The sequence below is a fragment of the Schistocerca serialis genome, chromosome 2 (genome assembly GCF_023864345.2).
Source record: "Schistocerca serialis cubense isolate TAMUIC-IGC-003099 chromosome 2, iqSchSeri2.2, whole genome shotgun sequence".
NCBI classification, from domain to species: Eukaryota; Metazoa; Arthropoda; class Insecta; order Orthoptera; family Acrididae; genus Schistocerca; species Schistocerca serialis.
In genome coordinates this window covers 632,380,362-632,401,002 of record NC_064639.1, presented here as the reverse complement: position 1 = coordinate 632,401,002, position 20,641 = coordinate 632,380,362, and the positions used below count along the sequence as shown (strand labels likewise).

The following is a 20,641-nucleotide window of genomic DNA, read 5'->3' as shown; positions in this document are numbered from 1 at the left end:
TGCTTAAACGCATGCTCAGGTAGTTCTGAACCACGTGGGCAGTAATGTTATTGGAGATAAAAACCGAAAACAAAAAAAACGCAGACTATTGGTGGTTGTGATATAGTCGGTATATCAAGCAGACAAGAAACCCATGCAAAGTAGACAAAATGCTAAGACTTTATTGAATATGGCGATGTAAATGATAAAAAAAATGAATTTACGAAATTCATCGCGAGTAGTGCGGAACATTTCAGAATGGTAACCGTTCCCTAGATGCAGAATAATTTTCTGCTACGAGGGCTTGCTGAAAAGAAATTCTTCACAATTCTTTATTCTATTGTCTACATCGGCTGAAGAAATACATATCACGCATTTAGTCGACTTTTCGGATCGATCACTCAAACTGCCGGTAAAAGACATCGAATTGTGAAGTGTAACATGGCGCTGTCTGACGTAACCTCGTCGGTGCCTGAGAAAAAACTCAGAAAACTAAAATCACGAATTCGAAGTGTTCGTCCACACGCAGAGCACCCTCCCCTTCAGCGTGACAGAGCCAGACCAGAAACGAACGTAGCGGCGTCTGCAACAAGCAGACGCCTCGGGTTCATCGTCATCCATCATCATACATTCAATTCCGACTTTGTCCCAGTCTGCTATCATCTGCTTCCATAGCCGAAGCAACACCTTTGAGGACTTCACTTTGATAGCAATGAAGTGGTGCAGGCAAGGTAGTACTAACGTCGACAATGTCAGACATTCTACAGTGATAGTATTAGCATACTGGTTTCTCGTTGCGAGAACTGTGTTCGTCTTTAGGGCGACTATGTTGAGGAGTAAACGTGTATATATGAAGAATAATGATGTAGAATGTTAATAAAGTCTGGTAGATTCGAGCGACAAGCGTCAGAGGCGATGAAGCTATGGAAAACATCAAAACACTTGAAAGACTGAGGTCTGAATGCAAAATTAATAAACCATGTTTTAGACAATGTGGAGAACCCTCTCATAGCGTCTGTTGAGTGTTCAGTTGTCTGTGCCGACCAATAGTATAAACAACTTCAGATCGATATAAACAACAACTAACTTCAGATCGATATAAACAACAACTGACATTGTGCAATTGGTGGCATCTCGGTTTAATTATAAATACCTGAAGGGAAACGTAATGGTAAAAAATATGCCCTATCATATTATAAAGTCTAGGCTCAGGCATCGTAGTCTTGTTTTTGTACCATGATTTCTATATATGAAATGGAATGCGCATGTGAAGCCTGTCGTATAAAATACGAACGGATGTCTTTGATTTCCTGGCAGTCTATACCGAGGATATGCAGATACCCAGGACGCTTGAGGATCTCAGTGGTATTCTCATAAACTGCTGTTGGTTAACTCATACCGATGTCCTGATCCTGCTCCATAAAATTGTCTTAAGCACAACATGGTGTACTTGGCAGTAGGCAGGCCAATGTCATAATATGGTTTCTAACTACTCCACGTAACTGATTTATAATTTTTTGTTCTAATATCTAACGTAGACAATGAAGTACGTCTGGCCCCCATCATATAAGCTGTGTAGGATCCATAACGGCAAAATAAAACCGGCGATGCCTATAAGGGAATATTCTCATTTCTCCCTAGCTTGTAATAGGAAACCACAGACACGATAACAGTTGGAACTACCCCTTTTCATGTATTGTACAGCGGTTAACGAGACACATATTTTTGTGGTTATCAGCCTTAGAACCGGTTTGATGCACACCTTCTATAGCCCATGCCAAAATCTTTATTGAGGAGTACTACTTGCACACAAAGTTCTCAATTAGATTTTGTGTATTTTACAATTTCTGTCTTCCCCTAAAGGTTTTACCCTCTGTATTTATATCGGTGGGATTTATTTCCTGATGTAATAGCAGACCTCGTATCGTCCATCATGTCAGCGTCCTCCACACATTCCTTTCCTTGCTGATTCTGGGTAGAACATCCTCATTCGTTATCTTACCAGCCCACCTAATTTTCTATATGCTTCTACAGCACCAGGTCTCAAATGATTCTTTTTCGGTTCCCTCAACTTCCATGATTCACTTCCATAAACTGCTGTTATCCAGATATACATTCTTTAAAATTTTTTCTCCAAGTAATGCCACTGTATCGTACTGGTAGACTTCTTTTGGACAGGAATGCCCTCCTTACCTGTACTATTCAATTTTGTGTTCCTAATTGCTTTATCTGTCGTTTGTTATATCCTTCCACATAGCAGACTTAATTCAGGTTTTTTCCATTGTAGTCTGCAATTTTGATGTGTAGATTGTCGCAAATCTCATTTCTACCACTCCTTATTACTTTAGTCTTTCGTCGGTTTACTCTCAATCCATATTCTACACGCAGTAGACTGTGCATTCCATTCAACTGATCTTGTGAATCTCCTGCTCTTTCACTCATGATAGCAATGAAATTAGTGAGTATTGGCATTGATTTCCTTTCATCTTAAATTTCAATCCTCCTATTGAACTTTGCTTCTATTTCTATCATTGTATCAATGATGTATAGACTGAACAGTAGGAGAGAAAGAACGCACCCTTTCCTTATATCGTTTCTAATGGTGCCATTACCTTCCCTACACCCAAACTGGTTGTCGTCTAACAGTTCCCCAATTTTTATCTCCGTTCTTTAGTTCATTAGTCTAGCAAGTAACTTTGTTTTCGTCTCCCATTTCGACTACCCTCTCTTCTTTTATGACATCAGACAATCCTGCCTCGAATTACTGGCCTTAACCGTCGTGCTGGCATGCTATATTTCATTAGACAAAGGGGTGCTTGGCTAACTTTGTACACATGTGTAGAATATCTGTTTTATGTTATTCAGGTTAACAAGTATGAACAGAAACACTTTTTAATTTTAGTTCACTGAACAAAGATAAAATAAACATATGAGATAAATCGCTGTTAAGCCTAACGATACTAAAAGGAACTATCATTTTATAATTGTGTTGCTGTGTACATGTATTACCCCACATTAATAAACCACTCTGAGCATTAAACAATGCTATTGCATCAGATCTCAGCCAAACGCCTAATCAGTTACTATCTCATCGAAAATTGTCTCATTATGGTATTGTGATGTTAGCTGTGTACCTGGCACATTTCCTTGCACGGACCGTAATTTTTTTCGCGCCTAGCTCGCTGTCATTTTATATTAATACTCCTCACTTGGTTGTAGGACAACATAGTTTATCACTGTGTTACGTGAAGCAATAATGAAGGAAAAAGTATTGGCTCTCAATTATAAAACAACAATGGGTCGTACAAAACAATATTATTTGTCCTTGGCACACTTTATACACAGGCGCACCTGCTCGAGGGATAAGTTTAGTCTTTCAACCTACCTGCTCTTCCCTCTGTGTTTAAGTGTAGAATTTCCATTTCACGTTATTGTTACTGGTATTGTATTTAATTACAACAAGGGGTGTTATGACTTTTTTGGATGTGACAGCTGTCCTTCTGACGACATTTTCTTTTCCAATTTCTCCACATATTTCTTGCAGACATTTCTCCGCAGTTCCTCCGCACTTGCCATTTCTTTCATTGCTAAATCAGTAATTTTGCTACAGTGTGGCCATTCCCAGATCATTTATGTACTTTGTTGTTCCGTTGAGCAGAAGAAGTTTTTTTTGTCTTACCTACGGTCTCTTTACAGTTCCCTTGTTTGTATCTGTGTTGGTGCTACTTCCGCGTTTGCCAATTTTAGAACTATACATTGCTCACTGACTCCAAACCCACACCATTCCTCACTACCGGTACTTCAGTAGCCCACTTGTTTCAACCACGATTTCTGCGACCAATACGCTCAAAGTACAATGCGCTATCCAACATTATTAAATTACGGCCTGAATGTATATCTGCTCCTGTGTACACTTCAAATCTAATACCTGATTTCTGGAGCTTCTCAACGTACCATGAGTAATTCAACTAGAGTCAATCCACTTGTGATTCTTGAGCGGGTATTAGCTATTACAAACTTATATTGAATGCAGAAGTCAGACGGGCTTTCACTTGACACGTTCCTACTACCACACCCATATTCTCCTTTAACTCTTTCTTTTCTTTCCTTACCTACTACAGCGGTTCTGCCCTCCATGACTATTACATTTTAATTTCCCTTTACATACTGGATTACCTGTTCAAAGCCCTCATATACTTTTACTGTCTCTCCTTCTTCTTCTTGCGATGTCGTCTTATATACCTGAAATATTTTTGTTGACACTGAATTGCTATTGATTCTGATGAGAATAGTCCTTTCTGCTCATGGTGAAACATTTTCTGCTGCCGCTGAAATGACACTGTTTTCGTGTTTGCAATTCTCTTCACTTATCCTCACTGTAACTAGAATTAGGCTTCCTATTCACAATGTTCAAACTTCTGATATTCCACGCTCCGACTCATAAGTGACTGCTCTAGAATATCTTGCCGATGGAGAGATTATCATGACACTCTTTGAATTACAGGCGACGTGTTTGTGGACGTACATAACGTAGTGGTTTCTATTGGCTTCTCCATTCTTATGCCGTTGTTCATCGCTGATTCTTCAGACCTTTAGGGACAGCTTCCACCCAAAACACAAGAGGTTGCCCAGATCTCACTTTTCTTCTCTGCCCACTTTTTATAATGCTGTTGGCAGAACTAGGCTGACTTTTACACTGGAAATCTGTGGCCGTCTCTGCTAATGATTTTCATCAAAATTTTACTCGCTGACTGGGTTCGAAACCAGAACCAAAGATACTTTGATTTCTAGCGAAAATCTCTACCCCTAGGCCTTAGAGATCTAGAACGATGGAAGACATATTTTAAAAAGAAAGCCTCATTCACTCCCAGGAAGGGTAGTTTTTTTCCTTTGGTTTTTATTCTCTGCAATGTAGTGTGGGCAGTTTGTAAGACATCCAACACACAGTGGAGCAGAGTTGACTTAGAACAAATATCACGAGACGACAAAGTGTACCAAAGCGTTGTCCAGTAGTGAAAAATGCAAACCTTCTGAACTCCCGGTCGGTCAGAAGCAAAGTATTGGAGTTATTTTCATTCTCATTTATGGAAAATACAGTCTGGGCAAAATGTTCATTGCCTAGGGCTTGTTTGATTATCTCATATGAGAGATAAGTCGATGACTTGCTAAACAGTATAAGTTTCGTCTTCTAAAACTCTTATAGAAAGCTTAGACCCACGAATTTATGTGCTAGCGTTGCCTCAATTAATCATCAATTAAACATGACCTGATACGAGAGGGACTCACTTTGCGCAACGCATTTATAATGGACACGGTAACGAATTAATTGATATGCACAGAACCGACAAGTTGCAGTAAACACCTGAATTTACTTGAAGTACATGTATGTAACTGCGGCTATAGCTCAGCTTTGTGCACGAGGCAGGTTTTATTCAGATTGTTATCGTAGTTTACAATACAAGACTTTATATGAAAACATAAAGCGGTGCCTCACCTACATTAACAACAACTGACTTATATTGTGCCCTGGTGTGCTGAGAAGAACAGAGATGATTGCTTACAGTACAATTAGCGTCTTTTGGATCGTAGAAAGAACTCAGCGACATGTACATCATTTCTGAATCAAAGTGGAATGAATTGCTACAAGTAACAAAGAACAGCTAGGTGTAAAATGGTTAACACTGGAACATAAAAGCAAGGAAATTCCAATGATTTGAAAATATTTTATTACATAACCTTACAGTCTCACCGAAAACGTAATTGTGCTCATTGAATGGGCATGTGATGTACACAAACGCACAAATATTCCAATGGGTAAAAGACTGATTCTGTACCGTGCACTGTAGACCACTGAATTCACAAAGCCACGAGCGTAACATTTGAGGAAGAAAAATTCGTTGTAAAGTTCTCAAACTGTTTTGAAATTCACGGCTACAAAGCCTTGCAGCTCAAAACATTAAAATAGACTCTCGTGATCCTTACACCGTTTCCGAATGTTGAGGAGACCCTGATATCAATTGTACTTGATGTTTGTACAACCATTTGGCATCTTAACACAACACAAAGTCACTGACCTACTTTACGAAACAGACCCGCAAGGTTAACTATCCAGGAGACAACACTGTCTCACTCAGACACGCAGTCCACCAGTTGGGAACGGTGAAAATACATGTGTCGTTGTGTGCAACATCGAATATTACAGTGGGATTTGTGACAGGATGCTAACAGAACTTGTAATACGTCTTTGGAATGAATATGTACTGTATCTAAAATGTGTGAAATGTAAACTGACACTTGATATCATTTCTTACTATATAACGCTACTTCTGTTGTCCATTCATTTGCTAGCATACTTCTTTCTGTTTGTATTGGCACAAAGACAGGAATATTTTCTTACTGTAACAAAGCATCCACATATACTCTTACAAATAGCATGTAGCCTATATTACAGCAATTGAACTGTCCTGATATTTATTGGTTTCCACGCAGGATACAGCAACTACGATAGTACAGTTATCAGTTACAAAGTCGAAAATTGGCAATTTGTAGTAAGGTCTTATGGGACCAAACTGCTGAGGTCATCGGTCCCTATGCCCATACACTACTAACTTAAACTAACTTACGCTATGGGCAACACACACACCCATGCCTGATGGAGGACTCGAACCTCCGACGGGTGGAGCCGCATGGAGCGTGACAAGGCTCCCAAGACAGCGCGACAATCCTTCGCTACAAGAAGAGCACAAGTTATGCTGCGATTTCGAACTTTGTGTTCGTGTTCTACATCTGCGACACAGTGTGCCCTAGGATGTATGGTTGTAGAAGTCTGCATTCTGGCTGTTCATGAAACGGTAACACCTCGAAAATCCTCTCGTCGTGTCTCTGGAAATGCCTGCAGCAAAACGGTTTCTTCATCCGAACGAAGAGAAACATGACAGTGCTTACCATATCAGGATTTTACCAGAGGAGAGCGAAGTTGTATTAACTAAAAGAAGATACCTATGTAAATCCACCCTGCGAAGTTTTGTCTTGAGAATGTCCTGCAATGTCGTCAGTTAATTTCGGTAGTAAGCTCTTGTGAGGGTTTGTCCCTTGATTTTTTTTTCTGTTAGCATCTGCAGCAAATTATTTAACCTAACAGTGAAATCGGTGATGATAAACGTCATCTTTGTACACACTTTGCCTGAGAAAAACATTCTGATATTTTGTTTTGCTAAAGTAATAGATTATAGTGGTTTCTTTCTTCCTTGCTGCCAGAGGGTTGTGTCATTCCTGTAACTTGAGTTATACTGTGACACAGTAATTCTACTTGATTTATTTCCTATTTACTTTGCAGTATAGTGCATAGTCCTGCATTCTGTTCAGACTGAAGCAGCCTGTTTAGTAACATGACGATCGGACCCAGTAAGCGCTCTATCGTATTCTGAACTCAACATAGTAAGTTGAAACTGCAATCTATGTTTGTAAACGAAGTTTCGTTATTATTACAAAAACTATCAGTTTACTTTGTCAGTTAACACCAAGACGATATGTCGTCATCAAACTCTTTTCATTCCAACGACTACTTCTTGGTCTGCTGCTAATTGCTCATGAAAATGAAATCAAACTCGCAGTATCTTACAGGATCTATTAGACAGTAAGAAAAAAGTGAAAGAATCAACGTCATCTTCCTAAATTTTATAATTGCATGTTCTCTTTTCATCTTCGCAGTGTGATGTACGCTGTTCTTAATAACATTTAGGTCTAATGAACAATCTTAAAATAACAAAACCCAGGGGGGGGGGGGGGGGGGGGGGGGGGGAAGAGAGGTGATATATTACACTGTCGACCGTCTTACAGCACAGTTTATAAATATTATGTATACGAATTTTTATTGCCATTAAGTTATTAAAACTTTTTTATCTCTGTTTCTTGTACTGAACGAAAACTCTAAAATATTGGCGGAAACGGACTGAAGTCGAAGAAAAAGATGTTATAATTTTTTGAAATTATGTGTTTTTCTTTACGCCAAAACGTTCGAGGTAAGGACAACATTACTTATTTACTTAATTTATGCATATAATTAATTATATAATTAATCATTGACAGGCCATTTTCAATCAAACTTGCATTATTTGAGTTATTTGTGAATTAATTGCCACTGTTACATAGTTATGTTGTGCAAGTTAGCTGACTATGTGTAGCGAATATGCAACATGGTACAGTGCTGTTACATTGTTTGAAATTCTTAGTGAAAGGTGCCCATTTTTAATTAACATTGCTTGTGTGCTGTTATTACACTAATATATGTAATTTGCCCATGTAATTATAGCCATCTCCGTATTATGGTAAAAATAGAAAAAAAAAATAAAAATTTAATCTGAAAAACATAATCACGTAGAATCATACCCTGAAGGTAGTGAATTCGTTGATGCGACCGGCAAAAATATTGTCTCGTCAGGGGCGTGAATTGGAGTCAAAGGCTGAGAGTGAACAAATTGGCTAGCCATACTCAGTACCCATTTACGGTAATATGTCGAAGTTTAAAGGCAATGGTGAAAACGATTTTTGAATACCATGGCAATACCAAGGCCATACGAAAATTAATAGGTGGAATAAGTTATATAAAAGGATATGTTCAGGAGGTAAATGGAAAAGCCGATAAGTTCACTTCTGGAAAAAGACGTTATGTTAAAGAAACAGTTAGAACAGTAGAGGGAAAGTTATAAGTTAAAGAAACAGTTTCACATGCAGAGGGAAAAATTATTCACAGTACTTTTAAAAGTTGATTTTGCATATAGGCACTCAGATGAATGAAAAACTATATTAAGAATTACAGCTTGTTGGGCAAAGGTCCTCTTCTGATCTGTTATCTGAGAGAGGAACTTCAGATGAACCACTCAGGTCAAAGTTAAATGAAATCAAAGCTAATTTAAGTAAAGAGTTGCCTGAATGGCTTTTCAATACCTCTTCTCAAATTAGTGATATAAGCTAGTATTGTCTGCTGTCAAAGAAATGGTTCATGACATGCCGCAATCAGTTAGTAGGGCGTGGTGACTATATTAGTCTGGCGCTGTCTGAAAGAATGCAAAGTGGTGAAATAAATGTGTCACATAACTGTGTTCCATACAGGGTGGGAGTTTCCGTTTTGTTAGAAGAATGTCTATTGAAGCAGCGACAGTTCGAGGTTATCACAACCCATGAAAAAATCATCCTGCTGTGTTTGTAAAACCTATTAAGGAAGTATTGCCTAAGTCTTCGTCAGATCAATAGAAACCAATGGAAATATATTGTCTCCTATTTATCAAGAATACAAAAGACAGAACATCTGCTGCAGATCGTCTCTCAATGAAAACGTCATGTGAACCTCCAGTTTTCTCGCTGCAGTCAGTTCATGAGACGTATGTCAGAGGCTGTAATTAGTTTACTCACAAACCTCGAATAAAGCGGTATAGAGCTCAAGTTTCTTCTTGTCTTTGATATATAACGTTTGAATCCACCTGATTTCAACGAGTAAACGAGTAAGAGTTATTCCAAGTTCTAGGAGACTGAAGACCTCAGAAGTTAAGTCCCATATTGCTCAGAGCCATTTGAACCATTTCAGCAGGCTGTCTAGTCCTCTGCCCATCACTGACTATGTAGAAAGCTACCACAACTAGAAAACTACTGCACTGTCTTATAGGATGATAGTCACAGCCATGTAAATTATATGTGGACTGCACAAAGGAATTCAGACACATAGCACCTACAATTCATCGATATCGAATGAGTGCCTACAAATGTCACCCTGTACGTGGCCTAATCTCCTTTATTATGTTTCTATGGTTACTACGCCAGAAATATGACAGTGTAATGGTGACAGAGTTTTCATTGACAGCATAGTGTCTCGTGACAAATATGTCACCTTTTTTCAATGCCTTCCTCAGAGTCGATCTTCACTTGTTCCAAATTAACATTGTAAGTGTAGACCAGACGTGTCTTGAATTCAAAGAAATAGTTCGAGAGAAATTTAAAAATTCGTGCCAAATAATTTAACAAAGGACGGTGCTGATAACGCTTGGTACATAAAACGAATTAGATCCCTGTTGCAGAAACAACGAAAAAAGCATGCTAAAGTTAAAGGAACACGAGATCTCCTAGATTGGCGATCTTGTACACAAGCTCCTAACTGTGGACCTCTGCAGCCAACAACTCATGCATGTTCCAGAGTTAACACCACTACATCAGCGTCTACGACTGAAATGGGCATGTGATCATCGGCACTTGACGCTGGTGTACTGGCAGAGGGTTGCTTGGTCTGATGAATCCCGATAACCTTCATCATGTTGATGGAAGTACACGAATCAGTCGTCTTCGAGAGTACCAGCTCGTTGACATTTGTACTGTGGGCTGGAGACCAGCCGTGTCGGCTCCATTATGCTGGGAAACATTCACGTGGGCATCCATGGGTTCAGTGGAGCTCGTGCAAGGCACCATGATGGCCTAGGAGTAACCACACTGGTTGCTGACCATGTACAGTCCTTCATGACGATCATGTTTCACAACTGCATTGGCACACTTCAACAAGATAAAACGCCATGTCACAATACTAGGAGTGTGATGGAGTGGTTTCAGGAACGCTGTGGCGAGATCAAGTTGAAGTGCCGGCCCACCGACGTGCCAGGTCTGAAACCAATCTTACAAGTCTGGGACGTGACTGAACATGGCGTCAGAGCTCATTGCCCCCATCACCCGAATTTGCAGGAATTAGGTGACTTGTATGGGCAGAAGTTGTGCCAACTCTATCCATTTACCTACAAACGCCTTACTGCTTTCATGCCATGAAACGTAACAATTGTTATCCATGATAAAGTTGGCTATTAACTAGGTGGTCATAATGTTCTGGCTGATCAGTGTATGATGTGTGATACTGTAGTTTTCGTGCAACAGTGTAATGGAAGCTCTGTGTTACTGATAGATTCGTATTATGGAGTTATGCACAAATTGAAGAAAAGTGACATTTCTCTCACGGAACACTACGCAGTCATAAATGATTCTGACACCCTTACACTTTCGTATCTCTAGCACAGTAATCGTAGTACTGTGAAAAAGCAGTGTAGGACAAGTGCAGGGAATATGTATAGACAATCATTATTGGCAAAGAAATTTAGGTGCTATGTTTCTGTATTGTTATGAATATTATAACCCAAAGGTTTTTATAGAGAGACAGTCAGCAGGAGAAGTTCTTTTGCTTCCTTGACAAATAACGGGCAACATGAGGTTTGTCTGTCTATAAATGGTGGGACCGACATCTTAATAAGTAGGCTAAATTTACATCTATATCGGTATACTTCGCAAGCCTTGGCAGATGATGTGCTTGTATCACTACTAGGCATTTCCTTTCCGATTCCACTTGCAAGAACAGCGAGAGAGAAAAAGACTGCTATAAACCCCTATTCGAGCGTTAGTATCTTGTAGCTGGTCTTTGTGGTCGTTACGTGAAATACACTCCTGGAAATTGAAATAAGAACACCGCAAATTCATTTTCCCAGGAAGGGGAAACTTTATTGACACATTCCTGGGGTCAGATACATCACATGATCACACTGACAGAACCACAGGCACATAGACACAGGCAACAGAGCATGCACAATGTCGGCACTAGTACAGTGTATATCCACCTTTCGCAGCAATGCAGGCTGCTATTCTCCCATGGAGACGATCGTAGAGATGCTGGATGTAGTCCTGTGGAACGGCTTGCCATGCCATTTCCACCTGGCGCCTCAGTTGGACCAGCGTTCGTGCTGGACGTGCAGACCGCGTGAGACGACGCTTCATCCAGTCCCAAACATGCTCAATGGGGGACAGATCCGGAGATCTTGCTGGCCAGGGTAGTTGACTTACACCTTCTAGAGCACGTTGGGTGGCACGGGATACATGCGGACGTGCATTGTCCTGTTGGAACAGCAAGTTCCCTTGCCGGTCTAGGAATGGTAGAACGATGGGTTCGATGACGGTTTGGAAGTACCGTGCACTATTCAGTGTCCCCTCGACGATCACCAGTGGTGTACGACCAGTGTAGGAGATCGCTCCCCACACCATGATGCCGGGTGTTGGCCCTGTGTGCCTCGGTCGTATGCAGTCCTGATTGTGGCGCTCACCTGCACGGCGCCAAACACGCATACGACCATCATTGACACCAAGGCAGAAGCGACTCTCATCGCTGAAGACGACACGTCTCCATTCGTCCCTCCATTCACGCCTGTCGCGACACCACTGGAGGCGGGCTGCACGATGTTGGGGCGTGAGCGGAAGACGGCCTAACGGTGTGCGGGACCGTAGCCCAGCTTCATGGAGACGGTTGCGAATGGTCCTCACCGATACCCCAGGAGCAACAGTGTCCCTAATTTGCTGGGAAGTGGCGGTGCGGTCCCCTACGGCACTGCGTAGGATCCTATGGTCTTGGCGTGCATCCGTGCGTCGCTGCGGTCCGGTCCCAGGTCGACGGGCACGTGCACCTTCCGCCGACCACTGGCGACAACATCGATGTACTGTGGAGACCTCACGCCCCACGTGTTGAGCAATTCGGCGGTACGTCCACCCGGCCTCCCGCATGCCCACTATACGCCCTCGCTCAAAGTCCGTCAACTGCACATACGGTTCACGTCCACGCTGTCGCGGCATGCTACCAGTGTTAAAGACTGCGATGGAGCTCCGTATGCCACGGCAAACTGGCTGACACTGACGGTGGCGGTGCACAAATGCTGCGCAGCTAGCGCCATTCGACGGCCAACACCGCGGTTCCTGGTGTGTCCGCTGTGCCGTGCGTGTGATCATTGCTTGTACAGCCCTCTCGCAGTGTCCGGAGCAAGTATCGTGGGTCTGACACACCGGTGTCAATGTGTTCTTTTTTCCATTTCCAGGAGTGTATGTGTTGGTACAAGTAGAATCATTTAGTAGTCATCTTCAAATATCAGTTCTCCATAGTGTTCCTTGAAAAGAGCATCTCCTGGAGGGTCTGTCCCAGGGTGTAACTGCATGACACACCTGCTTGTCATGCAGTGTGCCATGGCCAGAGGACCAAAGTCGTTTTCACGTATTATGCGATCGGAAGTTGTGCTTAATGTCGTGCAACAGACGGGTACAAGGAGAGAATCCAGCTAGTCGGCTGTTGGGTGCAATTTTGGTGTCAAATCCTCTTGGCTGTGCTCACAGAGACCTCTGGATAGCTGAATAGCGATCTAGCAAGTATGCTGATTGTGCAGCGACAGAAGTTCGTATGTGTGGTGTGTGTACTGCGCTTCAATTCTCAAATGTCAATCCCTACAACATCATGAATATATTTAGCACTTGGTGCTTTGCGGTCGATTGACGTGCGAAATGAGAGTGTTGGATTGTGCTTGGGTATTCACACATTACGTATTTGTAAAGAGTCTCACTGCAACAGCTTCGTGTACCTTCAGCAACAGGGAAATTGTAGCACAGGCTTGAAAACCATTACATCTAGCTATCGGAGGAGTAGGTGATGGGAGAGGGGAGGTAAGGAAGGAGATAAAATTTTTTTCTAAGGTGGTTGGATTGTATGAACACTTCCGGGTGAACACATGTGCAGCTAAACTGTCTCTGTCCTGGCGATATATTTTACGCTCAGTTATTATAGTAGCTGTGTTATTGCAACGATTTTACTCAACAATTAGCGCATATGTTGCACTATGACATATTGTTCACAAGTGACGGTTTTTTTCTTACAATTTCTGTAAGTAATTTGAGAAGTGAACTATTTTTAAGAGTTGTGGTAGTGTGTATTGGCGTTCTTACACTTCGATGATAGTCAGCTATTCTATCCCTTCTTAACATGTGTCTGTGTACAAGTTTCGGAGTAGCTATACAATTGTAGATCGGTAGGAGGCTACTGTCCTACACTTTAGTGGCTTTTTGATGTCCTGTCCGATCTTACCACGTATGTGTGGGTCTGTATACAACTTCCCTAGGCGATATACATTTTTAGATCGTTTGGAGATAATTATTCTGACTTCCCCGCCAATTTCGACTAGTATTGTGGATTAGAGTCCACAGCAAAGTGAACGTATATTCACACGAAATTGAGAGAAAATCCGTTTCAAGCGTCCCCAGTTGAGCCCATACTCCAAGGTGAGCACCCGAGCTTCATTCAGTCTGTGGTAGTGGAGAAGGACAAATCTGTCTTAAACACTGTGAACTGACCGGCCATTTTAAAAAACAGGAGCAGTTCTAGCACAGTCAGTATTCTTTATGAGTTGCGAAATACATTCTCAGTCTATCGTCCTATATCCTCTTGAAAGGTATTCCCACTATATTCATTCATTATCAGTTCCTTCCATCCGTTCCGTAGAAGACTTTAGAATGCAGTCCTCAGTTGTATGCTTACTGGTAATACACGTATTAAAATCCAGTCTGTCCATCACCAACATCTTAACTGAACACATTTCCCACCAAAAGTAAAGACAGTACCTTCCACTCCATCCAATTTACCGCCTATTCACATGTGGTGGTGGAAGGGGGTGTTGCATTCATATCTGAGATTCCGGATACACAAAGGATTGGAATATGTGAGGATGGGGTTGAGGGGCTGAGGATTGTGGAGGACAACCCAACACCCCCAAAAAAAAGCAAACAAATAAACACGCTATCTTACATCCCTCTCTCAGGACAAAGTGAGTCTTTTTCCCACTAATATCCTGATTGGGGACAAGAGGGGTATGTGAAGGGGTGTACAGGAAGTCTGCGGGATTTCCCAAGTGGAGGAAATGGGGAAAAGAATTGGTCATTGCCACATATTTGAGAGATGGTTATGTGGAAGGAAACAATAATAAAATTCCTTTGCACATGGATTATGAAATGCAGGCCTTAATAGGCATGAGCACTTGTTCATATCAGGTCGTCCTACCAGGCGACGTTTAACCCAATGTTGTTGTTGTGGTCTTCAGCTCTGAAACTGGTTTAATGCAGCTCTCAATGCTACTCTATCCTGTGCAAGCTCCTTCATCTCCCAGTACTTACTGCAACCTACATCCTTCTGAATCTGCTTAGTGTATTCATCTCTTAGTCTCCCTCTACGATTTTTACCCTCTACGCTGTCCCCAATGCTAAATTGGTGATCCCTTGATGCCACAGGACATGTCCTACCAATCGGTCCCTTCTTCTTGTCAATTTGTGCCACAAACTCCTCTTCTCCCCAATTCTGTTCAATACCTCCTCATTAGGTATGTGATGTACCCATCTAATCTTCAGCATTCTTCTGTAGCACCACATTTCGAAAGCTTCTATTCTCTTACTGTGCAAACTATTTATCGAAATGTTTCGCTTCCATACATGGCTACACTCCATACAAATACTTTCAGAAACGACTTCCTGACACTTAAATCTATACTCGGTGTTAACAAATTTCTCTTCTTAAAAAACGCTTTCCTTGCCATTGCCAGTCTACATTTTATATCCTCTCTACTTCGACCATCATCAGGTATTTTGCTCCACAAATAGCAAAACTCCTCTACTACTTTAAGTGTCTCATTTCGTAACCTAATTCCCTCAGCATCAGCCGACTTAATTCGACTACATTCCATTATCCTCGTTTTGCTTTTGTTGATGTACGTCTTATATCCTCCTTTCAAGACACTGTCCATTCCGTTCAACTGCTCTTCCATGTCCTTTGCTGTCTCTGACAGAATTACAATGTCATCGGCGAACCTCAACGTTTTTATTTCTTCTCCATGGACTATAATACCTACTCCAAATTTTTCTTTTGTTTCCTTTACTGCTTGCTCAATATACAGACTGAATAACATCGGGGAGAGGCTAAAACCCTGTCTCACTCCCTTCTCAACCACTGCTTCCCTTTCATGTCCCTCGACTCTTATAACTGCTATCTGGTTTCTGTACAAAATGTAAATAGCCTTTCGCTCCCTGTATTTTACCCCTGCCACCTTTAGAATTTGAAAGAGAGTATTCCAGTCAACATTGTCAAAAGCTTTCTCTAAGTCTACAAATGCTAGAAACGAAGGTTTGCCTTTCCTTAATCTTTCTTCTAAAATAAGTCGTAAGGGCAGTATTGCCTCACATATTCCAACATTTCTACGGAATCCAAACTGATCTTCCCCGAGGTCTGCTTCTACCAGTTTTTCCAGTCGTCTGTAAAGAATTCGCGTTAGCATTTTGCAGCTGTGACTTATTAAACTGATAGTTCGGTAATTTTCACATCTGTCGACACCTGCATTCTTTGTGATTGGAATTATTATATTCTTCATGACGTCTGAGGGTATTTCCCCTGTCTCATACATCTTGCTCACCAGGTGGTAAAGTTTTGTCAATAATACATAAATGAAAGGTGGTGTAAATAATCAGTGAATTTCAGAAGCCTCCTGCACTAGTCTCCGCTGGCAAACGTTCTGTCAATGACGCCAGGACTTCCGTGGAAACCTAGTCACTCCTATGTAGGGATAGAAAAGAATCTGTGAATGTCTGCCATCCCTATATGTATCGCCGCAGATACTTTGAGCATAAAGTGAAGGTTGTGTCTGCTGGCAGAGATTCATACGACCAATAATCCGCCTACGCTCCGTCGATAAATGAAACGCGAAAGACCTTTATATAAGCGATCAACAAAATCCGTGCTTTTCCAAACTACACTCCTGGAAATGGAAAAAAGAACACATTGACACCGGTGTGTCAGACCCACCATACTTGCTCCGGACACTGCGAGAGGGCTGTACAAGCAATGATCACACGCACGGCACAGCGGACACACCAGGAACCGCGGTGTTGGCCGTCGAATGGCGCTAGCTGCTCAGCATTTGTGCACCGCCGCCGTCAGTGTCAGCCAGTTTGCCGTGGCATACGGAGCTCCATCGCAGTCTTTAACACTGGTAGCATGCCGCGACAGCGTGGACGTGAACCGTATGTGCAGTTGACGGACTTTGAGAGAGGGCGTATAGTGGGCATGCGGGAGGCCGGGTGGACGTACCGCCGAATTGCTCAACACGTGGGGCGTGAGGTCTCCACAGTACATCGATGTTGTCGCCAGTGGTCGGCGGAAGGCGCACGTGCCCGTCGACCTGGGACCGGACCGCAGCGACGCACGGATGCACGCCAAGACCGTAGGATCCTACGCAGTGCCGTAGGGGACCGCACCGCCACTTCCCAGCAAATTAGGGACACTGTTAGTCCTGGGGTATCGGCGAGGACCATTCGCAACCGTCTCCATGAAGCTGGGCTACCGTCCCGCACACCGTTAGACCGTATTCCGCTCACGCCCCAACATCGTGCAGCCCGCCTCCAGTGGTGTCGCGACAGGCGTGAATGGAGGGACGAATGGAGACGTGTCGTCTTCAGCGATGAGAGTCGCTTCTGCCTTGGTGCCAATGATGGTCGTATGCGTGTTTGGCGCCGTGCAGGTGAGCGCCACAATCAGGACTGCATACGACCGAGGCACACAGGGCCAACACCCGGCATCATGGTGTGGGGAGCGATCTCCTACACTGGCCGTACACCACTGGTGATCGTCGAGGGGACACTGAATAGTGCACGGTACATCCAAACCGTCATCGAACCCATCGTTCTACCATTCGTAGACCGGCAAGGGAACTTGCTGTTCCAACAGGACAATGCACGTCCGCATGTATCCCGTGCCACCCAACGTGCTCTAGAAGGTGTAAGTCAACTACCCTGGCCAGCAAGATCTCCGGATCTGTCCCCCATTGAGTATGTTTGGGACTGGATGAAGCGTCGTCTCACGCGGTCTGCACGTCCAGCACGAACGCTGGTCCAACTGAGGCGCCAGGTGGAAATGGCATGGCAAGCCGTTCCACAGGACTACATCCAGTATCTCTACGATCGTCTCCATAGGAGAATAGCAGCCTGCATTGCTGCGAAAGGTGGATATACACTGTACTAGTGCCGACATTGTGCATGCTCTGTTGCCTGTGTCTATGTGCCTGTGGTTCTGTCAGTGTGATCATGTGATGTATCTGACCCCAGGAATGTGTCAATAAAGTTTCCCCTTCCTGGGACAATGAATTCACGGTGTTCTTATTTCAATTTCCAGGAGTGTATATACAAAATAATGATCTACTATTGGAGTAACATCTAATATACAGTGAGGGAAAAAATCGCAACCCCATAAATCTTCAAGTAGAGTATCGAAAACTCTGGAATACACTTAAATCTAAAAGTAGAGTATATAAAATTCTGGAATACATTTGAATAGACAACGTATGGAAGTGACTGTATTCGTATGATGACAGGGTAACGTAAGCGCGAGATGTGCCATTGCTGGTACATTAAAAACCGGTGTAACAGCCAGAATGTTGAATGCGAATACGCAAACGTGCTTGAATTATGGTCTTGGTTCGTCTGTACAGGGACGGTTAATGCTGGCTGTGAATGAAGCCGGAGTTTGTGTCTCATGGTGCCCGATTGGAGACGGATATGGTGATAGACCAGGGCTAGACGACAGTATGTATAGTATGCTGTGGTGCAAAAGCGGTATCTAGGCGAGCGTTATTCTGTTGGAAAACACAGCATAACTGGCCGAATCAACAAATTACTTACAAGTTTTCATTCTGGATGCGTGGGCTAATCGTGAGAGTGCATCCGCTATCATAGGAACTCGCACCCCTGACCATAACCCCCAGTATAGACCCAGTACGTTTAGTATGCAGACCGGTTGGCAACGGCATTCACCGTCAGAAAACGTAATAGACCTGCATCCTGCTTTCAGTTATCTCTCGCTTCACACCACTGATTTCGGTGATGACAGTGTTTTGGGTTCAATGGAATGTACGTCAGAGGTCGTCTAGCTCGGAGCTGTTCTTTAAGTAATTGATTTTTAACAGTTCGTTGTACCACTGCATTACCAACTATCAAATTGCTGCTGCAGACGCACATACAGTTCGATACCCCAGCCATACGCCAAACACGATGGTCAGGAACCTAGTCTCCTTACGAGCGTTCATTCCAGTGACCACCGCGGCCAGCAAGCATGACAGGGCCATACTGTCGCTGCTCAGGCATTTGCTGTTCTTCAAGTTTCAAAGACCCTGTTAACACATATCGTTAAAATGGGTGTCGCACTAGATTAAATCTAGGAGCGCTCTATCGATTCGCCGCTTAAAATTTGTATGTAACTGATCTCCGAAGAGTCGTCAGGAGCATTATCTACTGCTTTTCTACTGATATTTGCAATTACGTTTTTGATTGTTTGCTTGGAATCAGCCCAAACGAGTGGTACTCGTCTCTACTTACATGCGACGCTTAGTGTTGACAGAAAGCGTCTGTTTCATTCCCGTTACAGGCAAAATAGGTGTGTAAAAGAATCTAACATGCCCCATCTGACAGAGTGCTCACAGATTTAATCTATCTATATATATATATATATTACAGTGTAGAGCCAAACAACTGGTACCTCTGCCTAATATCGTGGAGACCCCCCCCCTCCCCCCCCCCCGCACGCAAAAGTGCCTCAACTCGACATGGCATGTCTGAAGTACTGCTGCGTGGAACTGACACCGTAAAACCTTCAGGGCTGTCCGTAAATCCGTAAGAGTACCAGAGGGTTCAGATCTTTCCTGATCAGCATGTTGCAAGACATCACAGATATGCTCAATAATATCCATATCTGGGGCATTTGGTGGCCAGTGGAAGTGTTTATACTCAGATGAGCGTTGCTGTAGCAATTCTGGACGTGTAGGGAGTTGCATTGTCCTGCTAGAATTTCCCAAGGCCATCGGAATGCACAATGGACATGAATGGATGCAGGTGACTAGTACACGGCATTAGACTGAGTCGTTTCTAGACGTATCAGGCGTCCCATATCACTGCAACTGCCCACGTACCATACCATTACACGGCCTACACCAATTTGAACGTCCCCTGCTGTTATGCAGCTTCCATAGATTCATGAGATTCTCTCCACACAATTTGAAACGAGACTCGTCCGTCCAAGCATCATTTTTCCACTCATAAACCTTCCAATGTCAGCTTTGACGGTCCCAGGCAAAGGGTAAAGCTTTGTGCCGTGCAATCACAAGGGTATGCGAATGGGTCTTCTGCTCCAAAAGGCTTTATCGATGAATTTTGTTGAATGGTTCGCACACTGATACCTGTTCATGGTCCTACACTGAAATCCGTAGAAATTTGCCGAGGTGTGGCACTTCCGTCACGCTGAAAGAATCTCTTCAGTCGTTGTTCCAGTTTCCGTTTTCCGGTCGCCGCAATGTCGGAGATTTGATCTTTCATCGGATTCCTGATATTCATAGTACGCTCGTGAAATGGTCTTACTGGAAAATCCCCACTTCATCACTACCTCGCAGATGCGGCGTCCCAACGCTCGTGCGCCGTCTATATGACACCGCTTTCACACTCAGTTAAATCTTGCTAACCTGCTATTTTACAGTAGTAACCGATCTAACAACTGCACCAGGCACTTGTTGGCTTATACATGCGTTGCTGACCACAGCGCTGCGTACTGCCTGCCAAGATATCTCTGTGTTTTAATACGCAAGCCTACGTCAGTTTCTTTTGCGCTTTAGTGTATGTATTTAATATCGCAGCGCACCTAGGTCGTAGGTGTACTATCCTCTAGGTACAGAGCTCTCACCTTCAAAATGGAAAGCTGTTTAGATCGCAAAGTGCACGATCAGTGGCATCTGTACATTTAATTTCTTCAGGA

The 20,641-nt window shown here is 43.0% G+C and overlaps 1 protein-coding gene across 1 annotated transcript in view; it reads left to right on the top strand.

The window, feature by feature from the left end:
* LOC126457711 (uncharacterized) overlaps positions 1–20,641 on the top strand; it is a 64,428-nt gene that overhangs the window by 4,875 nt on the left and 38,912 nt on the right. The gene's annotated exons all lie outside the window — the stretch shown is intronic.